The sequence below is a fragment of the Limulus polyphemus genome, unplaced genomic scaffold (assembly GCF_000517525.1).
Source record: "Limulus polyphemus unplaced genomic scaffold, Limulus_polyphemus-2.1.2 Scaffold8369, whole genome shotgun sequence".
In the NCBI taxonomy this organism is placed as follows: Eukaryota; Metazoa; Arthropoda; class Merostomata; order Xiphosura; family Limulidae; genus Limulus; species Limulus polyphemus.
This window is the reverse complement of record NW_013673979.1, coordinates 20739-30125: the sequence shown is the minus strand read 5'-3', so window position 1 is coordinate 30125 and position 9387 is coordinate 20739. Positions and strand designations below refer to the sequence as shown.

At 31.6% G+C, this 9387-nt stretch overlaps 1 long non-coding RNA gene across 4 annotated transcripts in view; it reads right to left on the bottom strand.

The window, feature by feature from the left end:
• Positions 1–87: 87 nt before the first annotated feature.
• Positions 88–9387, bottom strand: part of LOC111083152 — an 11655-nt gene continuing 2355 nt past the window's right edge. For 2 of the 4 annotated variants that reach the window (XR_002608833.1, XR_002608835.1), the window contains 2 exons: positions 5129–5242; positions 1469–2349 (listed from right to left, as the gene is read on the bottom strand). This is a non-coding gene — a long non-coding RNA (uncharacterized LOC111083152). Of the gene's footprint in view, positions 648–1468; positions 2350–5128; positions 5243–9387 lie in introns of those variants that run through there. The other 2 variants (XR_002608832.1, XR_002608834.1) reach the window with 2 other exon arrangements.

Sequence of the window (9387 nt, the reverse complement as noted above, 5' to 3'; positions counted from 1 at the left end):
AACAAATAATTCCAATAATAACTGATCAGGTGTTCAATAACCAAGTAAAACAGCTTATCTAATTGATCAGGTGTTCAATAACCAAGTAAAACAGCTTCTCTAATTGATCAGGTGTTCAATAACCAAGTAAAACAGCTTCTCTAATTGATCAGGTGTTCAATAACCAAGTAAAACAGCTTCTCTAATTGATCAGGTGTTCAATAACAATATAAGACAGCTTCTCTAACTGATCAGTTGTTCAATAACCATGTAAGACAGCTTCTCTAACTGATCAGTTGTTCAATAACCATGTAAGACAGCTTCTCTAACTGATCAGGTGTTCAATAACCATGTAAGACAGCTTCTCTAACTGATCAGGTGTTCAATAACAATATAAGACAGCTTCTCTAACTGACCAGATGTTCAATTAACAAGATGGTCTCTCCTGTAACTGATCAAATGTAGAATAATCAAGACAGTCTCTTCTCTAACTGACCAGATGTAGAATAACCAAGAGAGTCTCTCCCGTAACTGACCAGATGCTTATATCACTAAGATTACTTTTTCAATAACTCACCAGGTATTGTTTAACTTATCACTGGTCAACAGTAGGTTGTGAAGTCCACTGGTTCATCACACTGAATTATATATTCTATTAGCTGGAAAAACTGAAATAATTTTCTTATCAAACTTTCCTGCCCTCAGATGCAGAAACAAAGAAAAATTAATAAAACTTAAAAAGTTTCAGCTACATCCTATATAAAAATATGTAAACTTTTAATTATAAGTGAGCCAGAAAAATTTTAATACCTTTTTGTGTTTTAAGAACAGGTGTTGCTTTATATTTATTACAAATAACATTATTAACCAATATTAATACATTAAAAAAACTGTTATAATACAAACCCCACATAAACTAACAAGTTGTAAGTATATCATCAACAGTGATGGTCCCAAACTGATGATTCAATTCATACTAATTATTATAGGTTTCAGCTTTCTTGTGATTATCTTCTTTTTTTCATCAGTTTTTTTACACAGTTGGTTTCATTAATTATTTAATAAAATTTTTTAGTTATAAAATTGGGTTCTACTCGTTTTATTGGCTCACTGAATGCAGTTACATTTTTTTTTTTGTGTGTTTCATACATTACAAGCCAGATGGTCTTCATGCTGCTAAAGCACTGCCTTTAAACTGAGTTCCAACTGTAGGTAATATTAATACTGTCTGTATGGTGTTTTGGACTAGCTAAGATAAATTAATATAAACGGTAAGTCTGTGATTTCTGTTTTGTTCAAATAGTAATACAGTATTTTGAACTAAGATAATTCGTTAATACAGACAGTGGGGATAGTTTTGTCGTGTTATGATATCATAATTTTATACCAGTGATAATATGATTTTTTGAATTTGATGGACAAATTAACAGATTTATAAATAATTTCTGATCAAAATTAAGCTATCTATACAGATCAAACTAACTATTTAATGCATGTGAAATTTTTGTACATGACAGAGTGGCATGTTGTCTCACTTGGGTTATATTATTTAATGCATGTGAAATTTTTTTACATGACAGAGTGGCATGTGGTCTCACTTGGGTTATATTAATATAACCCAAGTGAGACCACATGCCGCTCTGTCGTGTAAAAAAATTTCACATGCAAGAATTAATGCTAGGAAACATTACTTACACAAATTACTTTATTAAAAATTAGCCAACAGTAGTTGTTGTGTGCTACTAGGTACAAAATGTTATGATTTTCAGATTTATCAGTGTCAGAAACTAAATTACTGAGGAAATACTACTTATCGTCAGTTAAATAAGCTGGTTGAAATGTTGTACATTTGTAATATATTTTCTTTCACTACTCGTTCAAGCCAGCTGCAAAATGTGGATTTCTTGTCATCAAATTTGAGGGGAAATCTATTCATTTAGGTTTGATAAAAATATTTGAAGCTAGAATCTTTTTTTTTTTAACTAAACAGAAAGTTTTACCAAAATATGTTGCTTATTTTATAGGCTTAATGTGAACGATTAGATTAACCTATAAGTAATTATAAAACTCAATCTCTGTTATAAACATTGAGAAAGACTTGTTTAAAACTTTCATTATTACATCCATCATTTTCAAAAATTAAACAGTAGCTCAATTTCTTCAGTGTTTTAGGAAACTTAATGGCAGAAAACTTCCTAAAAGACAAGATAAACAATTGAACAAAAGACTGCATGTGTGTATAAAGTAAACTTCTTTCCATACAAGATCTGAGGTTCAATCCCTCACATGGGTTTCACCTATCCAGAGTTGTTGCCTCTCAAGGTATCAAACAGCACCCATTTCAGTTCTTACATGTTGAAGGTAACTTTCCTAATTATAGAAGAAAAAAAAATTAAAAATACTAATCGTTCCAGACTCTTCTTATCAACAACTAGTACAACATATAGTCTTGCGTGTAAAAATTAAAATTTCACATTATCATAAACTAAGGAAATATTTGTAATTTCCAAAAAATAAAACTAATTATAATCAAGTATAAATATTTACATGACATAAGAATATCAAGTGTCCTGTAAAGACACAACTTGTTATAGCTATAACAATGTGTATTTGTTCTGAAGTTTATCTATGAGTATAAAGCATATTTATCACAAGTTAATTTGTAGAAGTGGCAGAACCAATTTTGATAAGTTTGATAGAGGAAAGCAAGTGAATCCCTAAATATCACATCTAAGTGAATGAGCAACCAGACTTAACATTTCAAATTTGGCAGCCACTTCAACTTTACTGACTTAGTGACACTAATTAGGGTTCAACTGAGAGAGGAGATTGGTAGTAAAATACTTGAAGCTGACACTAATTAGGGTTCAACTGAGAGAGGAGATTGGTAGTAAAATACATGAAGCTGACACCAAATGAAAGTGATGGTTTATAGCAGGTACCTTTGTATATATATTCAACAAACAGTTTGTTTGCTATGGCTAAAAAACAATGGAATCGGACAGCAGACGTTAGCCTTCTATATAGCAATACTTCTGAAACTCACCTTTACTATTTAATCACATAAGAGATATTAAAGTTAACATACTGCAGAATGAATTCAAGCAACCAACTTGTATCTTTCTACAACTACTGGTATAATACAGAACTATAACTTATTGTATACTTCAACTGCACTTCTTTGGATGACAGAAAAGTATATCAAACGTTAGACCTCAACACAAGTATGAAAAGAACAACTTCCACATTTTTCATGCAACCAACAAGTTCACCCATAAAACACTGTATAGATGATTTAAAAAATATATATATGTATTATGTTTCATGCTCACAAAGTACTTTCAGTGTCCTTATAATAAGCACTCTTAGGCCTAAAGCCAAATTATTTACCTAGTGATGTTTTAATTAATTTAAAAAAAATCATTTACATTTTACTATATAAACTGGAATTCTCTCAACGTAACCACAATCTGTAAACAAAGATGGAATATAAAATTTAGTCGTTTGGCTAATGAAGTAAAATTAAGGTAAAAGTTTACCGAACTGCTAAAAAGAAAGTAGTATCTTACTATTATTTGTACTTTACTTTACATCCAACAGATGGCAACAGTAGTTTTGAATATATTCAGATGTCTAAAAAAAAATTTGCCTCTTAAATATGGCAATGGAATAACCATAATCACGAGTAAGAAATACATAAAAGTTGGTAATAAAATGTTCTATTTCAACAAAATATTGTCAAAATATGATAGTAAATATTTCTAATCCCTTCCCTTTTAAAATGTCTACTTATTCAACTTGACTGACACTTTTAAAACAAGTCTATGATGGTAAGATTTCTGTAGTAGCATATTTTAGTATTAAGTACTAGTTTTGTACTACAGTTTTTATAATTTCAACCCAACAAAATTAAAATTATGAAAGGTAGCAATACTTAATTTCAAAACATATATACTAACAGTTAATACATTTTGTTCTAATGCTTGAATGTAAGGGCAAAGGTTAGGAGATTCGCATAGTAGAAATTGTAGAGTGGTTTCAGTTCTAGATTAAAGAAGTCTAAAAGTAACTGCCCTTCCCACAACTGGCTGCAGACAGTGAAAGGCAGGAGGATTTGAAACGTTGTAGATGTAAACACTCGACTCCATACCCTTACCTGATTTCCCACAACTGGCTGCAGACAGTGAAAGGCAGGAGGATTTGAGACATTGTGGATGTAAACACTCGACTCCATACCCTTACCTGATTTCCCACAACAGTCAGCTAGTTTTACATCAGCATTTGTCTGGTAGATGGAATATCTCCAACACCTTTGGGTGCTATTATCCGTTATGACATCAAGATGACAACTAGGACCGGCAATGCTGATTTTATAAAGTTCATTATTATTTTAAAGTAATACTGAATTGTTATTATTTCCAAACAGTTCCTATCTAAATGTATTATGATCGATGTTTGCTGGCAGTCCACTTCTTACACTAACTGTTTAATAAGATATGTGTACACACTTGAAAGGTTTAATAAAGTTAATGAATGTTTTATGTTGAAGCAGTGAAAGATGTGTTACATAGCATCTGATTGGATATTACCGATGAAACTACTTTTAAATGATATATTGAAAATCTGTTGTGATTTTTACAGCTTTTTCTGTATGATTCAAACACTCACAGAAGAATGCTGCTACCACAATTGGTTTACAACACACCTTAAAAAGTTGGAGAAGGAGGGGGGAACAGAAAATCATACCAGACTTTTTCCTTTAAGGTTTCTGAACAAAGACTAAAAACCCAGTTTACTCCTCTTACACTGAATTTACTATAGTGTTGTATCTTTTACATGTACTGTCTTACCTAAACTGTTTTAGGTTTGTTTGTTTTTTAAATCAATACATATTATGCTTTGTCCTATAAATTGTTTTTAATGCTGCCACCACACTATAATAGTAAAGTTTTCAAAGAGCCCTGACTAGCATTGTTCATTACTCAACAAAACACCTAATCCTGAGGCACTGAATGGTATATCATTTAATTCAACTTTAGCTGTAAACAAGTCTAGCTGCTGGAGCTACTGAAACCTAAACACATAAAAAAGCTTTCCATAACAATATAACTGTAATCAATACTAAAAGATACTCTCATTTTAGACTAACCCAAAGATTCTTAAAATCCAAGCAGGTACAAACTTCCAATGAATGCCTCCAGGAAAAATCATCACCAGTTCCATTTGCATTTACTGGCTGCCCATGGATACACCTTAAGCTTTTCTGCAGAGATGATAAAATATTTTGGTTGACTGAGTTAGCTCATAAATGAAGATGTACGTTACAGAACAAGTTACATATGAATACTGAAAGTGAATGAAGTACGCATTGATTTAATATTTTAAAGAAAGTGCAAACATAAATATATTGCCAGGAATTACAAGATTATTAAGATGCATAAATTGATACTTACTTAAATGTCATTATAAGGTCCTATTTTCTAGTCACACAATAGAAACTGATTTAGACTCGCTAATTATTGTAACATGTGATATTTCAAAACAAACTATTATGATACCGTTTCAATCAAATCGTGGATGGAACAGGAGACTGCTAATACTCTCCACAAAAATCATCTATTAAAACTTAAACATAATTATACTTTCACCATGGCTCAGTTACAAACCTAAAGGCATAGGGCACGTGCTGTTTTACATGGGCTCAAGTATCATTAGTCGTGCACTGCAGGATTATGCATAATTAACATAATTGTTCAAACTTTCACAAAACAGAAACTTTCTACACAAAATATTCATTAAAAGTATGTTAGAGTGATTTCTGGAAGTTTGTTCATTCTTCAGATGTTGAGTGTTTGATTAACTTCATAACTATTAGTTTATAGTTTTAATTTTTAAGATTTAAGAATTTCCTAGCATTAACATTATTTTTACTAGAAAAAAGATTCAAGCAAACTTAGTTAACTCAGCTTAACATTCTGACTGTTGAACTATTCTAATGACACTTACCAGAAGCTTTGTTTGGACTGGAGGTAACTTAAATTTTTCTCTTGCTGTAAGCATTGCATTAACTTTGTAGCTCTTACTCATCAAGGAATAATTTTAATTGCACGAGTAATAGAATCTTGTATGTTTGTGATCAACTAATATGACTGGTAGATGAAATCATATATATCATTACATCAATTGTAACGGTCTTGTTCATCACAGAAACGTAATTACATCAACCATAACAGCCTTGTTCATCACAGAAACGTATATTACATCAACCGTAACAATCTTGTTTATTACAGAAACCTATATTACATCAACCGTAACAATCTTGTTTATCACAGAAACGTATATTACATCAACCATAACGGTCTTGTTCATCACAGAAACGTATATTACATCAACCGTAACAGTCTTGTTCATCACAGAAACGTATATTACATCAATTGTAACGGTCTTGTTCATCACAGAAACGTATATTACATCAATTGTAACGGTCTTGTTCATCACAGAAACGTATATTACATCAACCGTAATGGTCTTGTTCATCACAGAAACATATATTACATCAATCGTAATGGTCTTGTTTATCACAGAAACCTATATTACATCAACAGTAATGGTCTTGTTCATCACAGAAACATATATTACATCAATCGTAATGGTCTTGTTTATCACAGAAACCTATATTACATCAACAGTAATGGTCTTGTTCATCACAGAAACATATATTACATCAACCGTAACAATCTTGTTCATCACAGAAACATATATTACATCAACCGTAACAGTCTTGTTCATCAGAGAAACGTATATTACATCAACCCAAGACTTACGGTTGATGTAATATACGTTTATCTGATGAATAAGACTGTTATGATTGATGTAATATATGTTTCTGTGATAAACAAGATTGTTACGGTTGATGTAATATATGTTTCTGTGATGAATAAGACCATTACGGTTGATGTAATACATGTTTCTGTGATGAAAAAGACTTACTTTCATCACAGAAACATATATTACATCAACCGTAACAATCTTGTTTATCACAGAAACGTATATTACATCAACCATAAGTCTTGTTCATCACAGAAACATATATTACATCAACCGTAACAGTCTTGTTTATCACAGAAACATATATTACATCAACCGTAACAGTCTTGTTTATCACAGAAACATATATTACATCAACCGTAATGGTCTTGTTTATCACAGAAACACATATTACATCAACCATAAAGTCTTATTCATCATAGAAACACATATTACATCAATCATAAAGTCTTGTTCATCATAAAACATATTACATCAACCATAAAAAGTCCAAATTATAGAAACATATTACATGAATCATAATGAAATTACAGCATGGGAAAGAGAAATCCCACAGAGCATGTCACCCACTGGAGGGGGAAGGGTAGCCTAGTGAGGTATCACTCAATGGGAGGCAACATCCTTCACACCCAATAATGGTGGTAGAGTAGAAGTTACTGTGAAAAGAACTAGTATTGTATAGATGGATCGAATGGAAGATCGGTAGTCATTTCCATGCACCGCTGTAGAGTAATCATATTAAGTCTTTACAACAAGGGCACCCACCTTACAGATCATTAAACATTTGAAAATTCAATTTCCTTTTCTTTTTTGGTTGATAAAATGTAGTGCATGAATACAGTATTTCTACTTACCAGACATTCCTTATTTTTGGTCACCAGTAGTGACTATTTTTTTAGCTCTGGCTACGTGTTACTTTGACGAAGGAAATGGCATGAACTGATAAGGTTCCACACAAAAGATTAGCTAAGAAAATCACATTGACAGAGTTTGGTGATCTTGCTTGTTGAATTTCATGCAAAGTTACTCAAGTGCTATCTGCACTACCCATCCCAAATTGGAAGTGATAGACTAGAAGGAACAAAACGTAGTCAACATCGCCCACCACCAACTTCTTGGCTACTGTATGCTAACAAGTAGTGGGATTGATCATCAGGTTATAACACTCTCATGGCTGAAAGGGAAAACATGTTCAGTGACAGGATTTAAAAACATCACCCACAGATTGCGAGTCAAGTGCCCTAATCACCAGGCTGTAAAATCATTACATGGAAGAAAGTTAAAAAAACGTTTATTAATGGAGTCCAGTCAAACTGAACCCTTGTCAATAGTGGAGTCTCTCAAGAATCAGTGCTAAGGTTTTTGCATTTTCTTATTTAAATAATGATATTAATAGGAGCTTATTAGCAAGACTTGCAGATTAGGTTCTCGGTATTTCCTGAGGATGTTCAGGTACTACAGAATGATGAATCAACTAGTTAATTGAATAAATATTTGGCAAGTAAAGTTAAGTTCAAGATAATACATTTTGTCTGACATGACCTGTTTCACATACTTACTATAGAAAGGAAATATCTCAGTAGCATTACTACAGCAAAGGATTTTTTCATAGTGATGGATAAGTTACTCCAGCCATTGAAATAGTGCTAGTAGTAAAGCCAGTAGAGTTTTATGGTGTATTTATAGAATTACAAGTCAAAACACGCAACTACATCATTATAAATATCACTAGTTAGGCCTCAGTTACAATACTGGATACAGTTTTGGTCTCCTTATCCAATAAACGATATTGGCTTATTGAAAATGATTCAGAAAAGGGTTTATAGGATGATCACAGGAATGAAAGAGTTATCTTAAAGATATATTAACAAATTCTACTTTTATTTTGCTATGGTATTTCTTACTTTATTATTCTTTCTATCATTTAGTTCACATATGAATTTTTAGTTATATTAAATCACTAACCTTCTTTCTAGAGCATGTTGATTTTAATTATGTATGTATTAAGAAATTGACAAAAGCTTCTTCTAACGGTAATGTACAGATATTAATATTGTAAAAGAGTACTTATTAATGAGATACAATTAGAAATATTTATTGTTTGATATTGAGAAGTGGTTCAATTCTGAAACATTGTAATATTCTTTGTGAATTAGGTTTTTATTCTTCTGGTTCTTTTTGCTAATTCCTTTGATATCTATTGAATTTAATCACATTGAGATTTATACTGTATTGTTTATCAACATTCATATCTAATTTTGCAGGCACGGGTTTACTAATTTTGTTGTTGTTGTTGTTTGTAAGTGATAAGAGTTGTATTCTAGTTGTCTGAATGTTTTTTAAGGGGGGATTTCTGTTGTTATATCTAATAAATTGTTTTTGTTTTACCCTGGTTGTGGCAGCGTTTATGTTTAGGCTATGGCAGTGCAAAACCCAATTGATATTTTTTGGTAACAAAACAGCAAAATTGTTACTTAATATCTTCAAATATAAATAATTCTGTTGCACTGCAAAAAACTTTAAGAAACATATTGCTGAACCTGAGAGGCTAAGTAACATATCATCTTCAATGACGAGGAA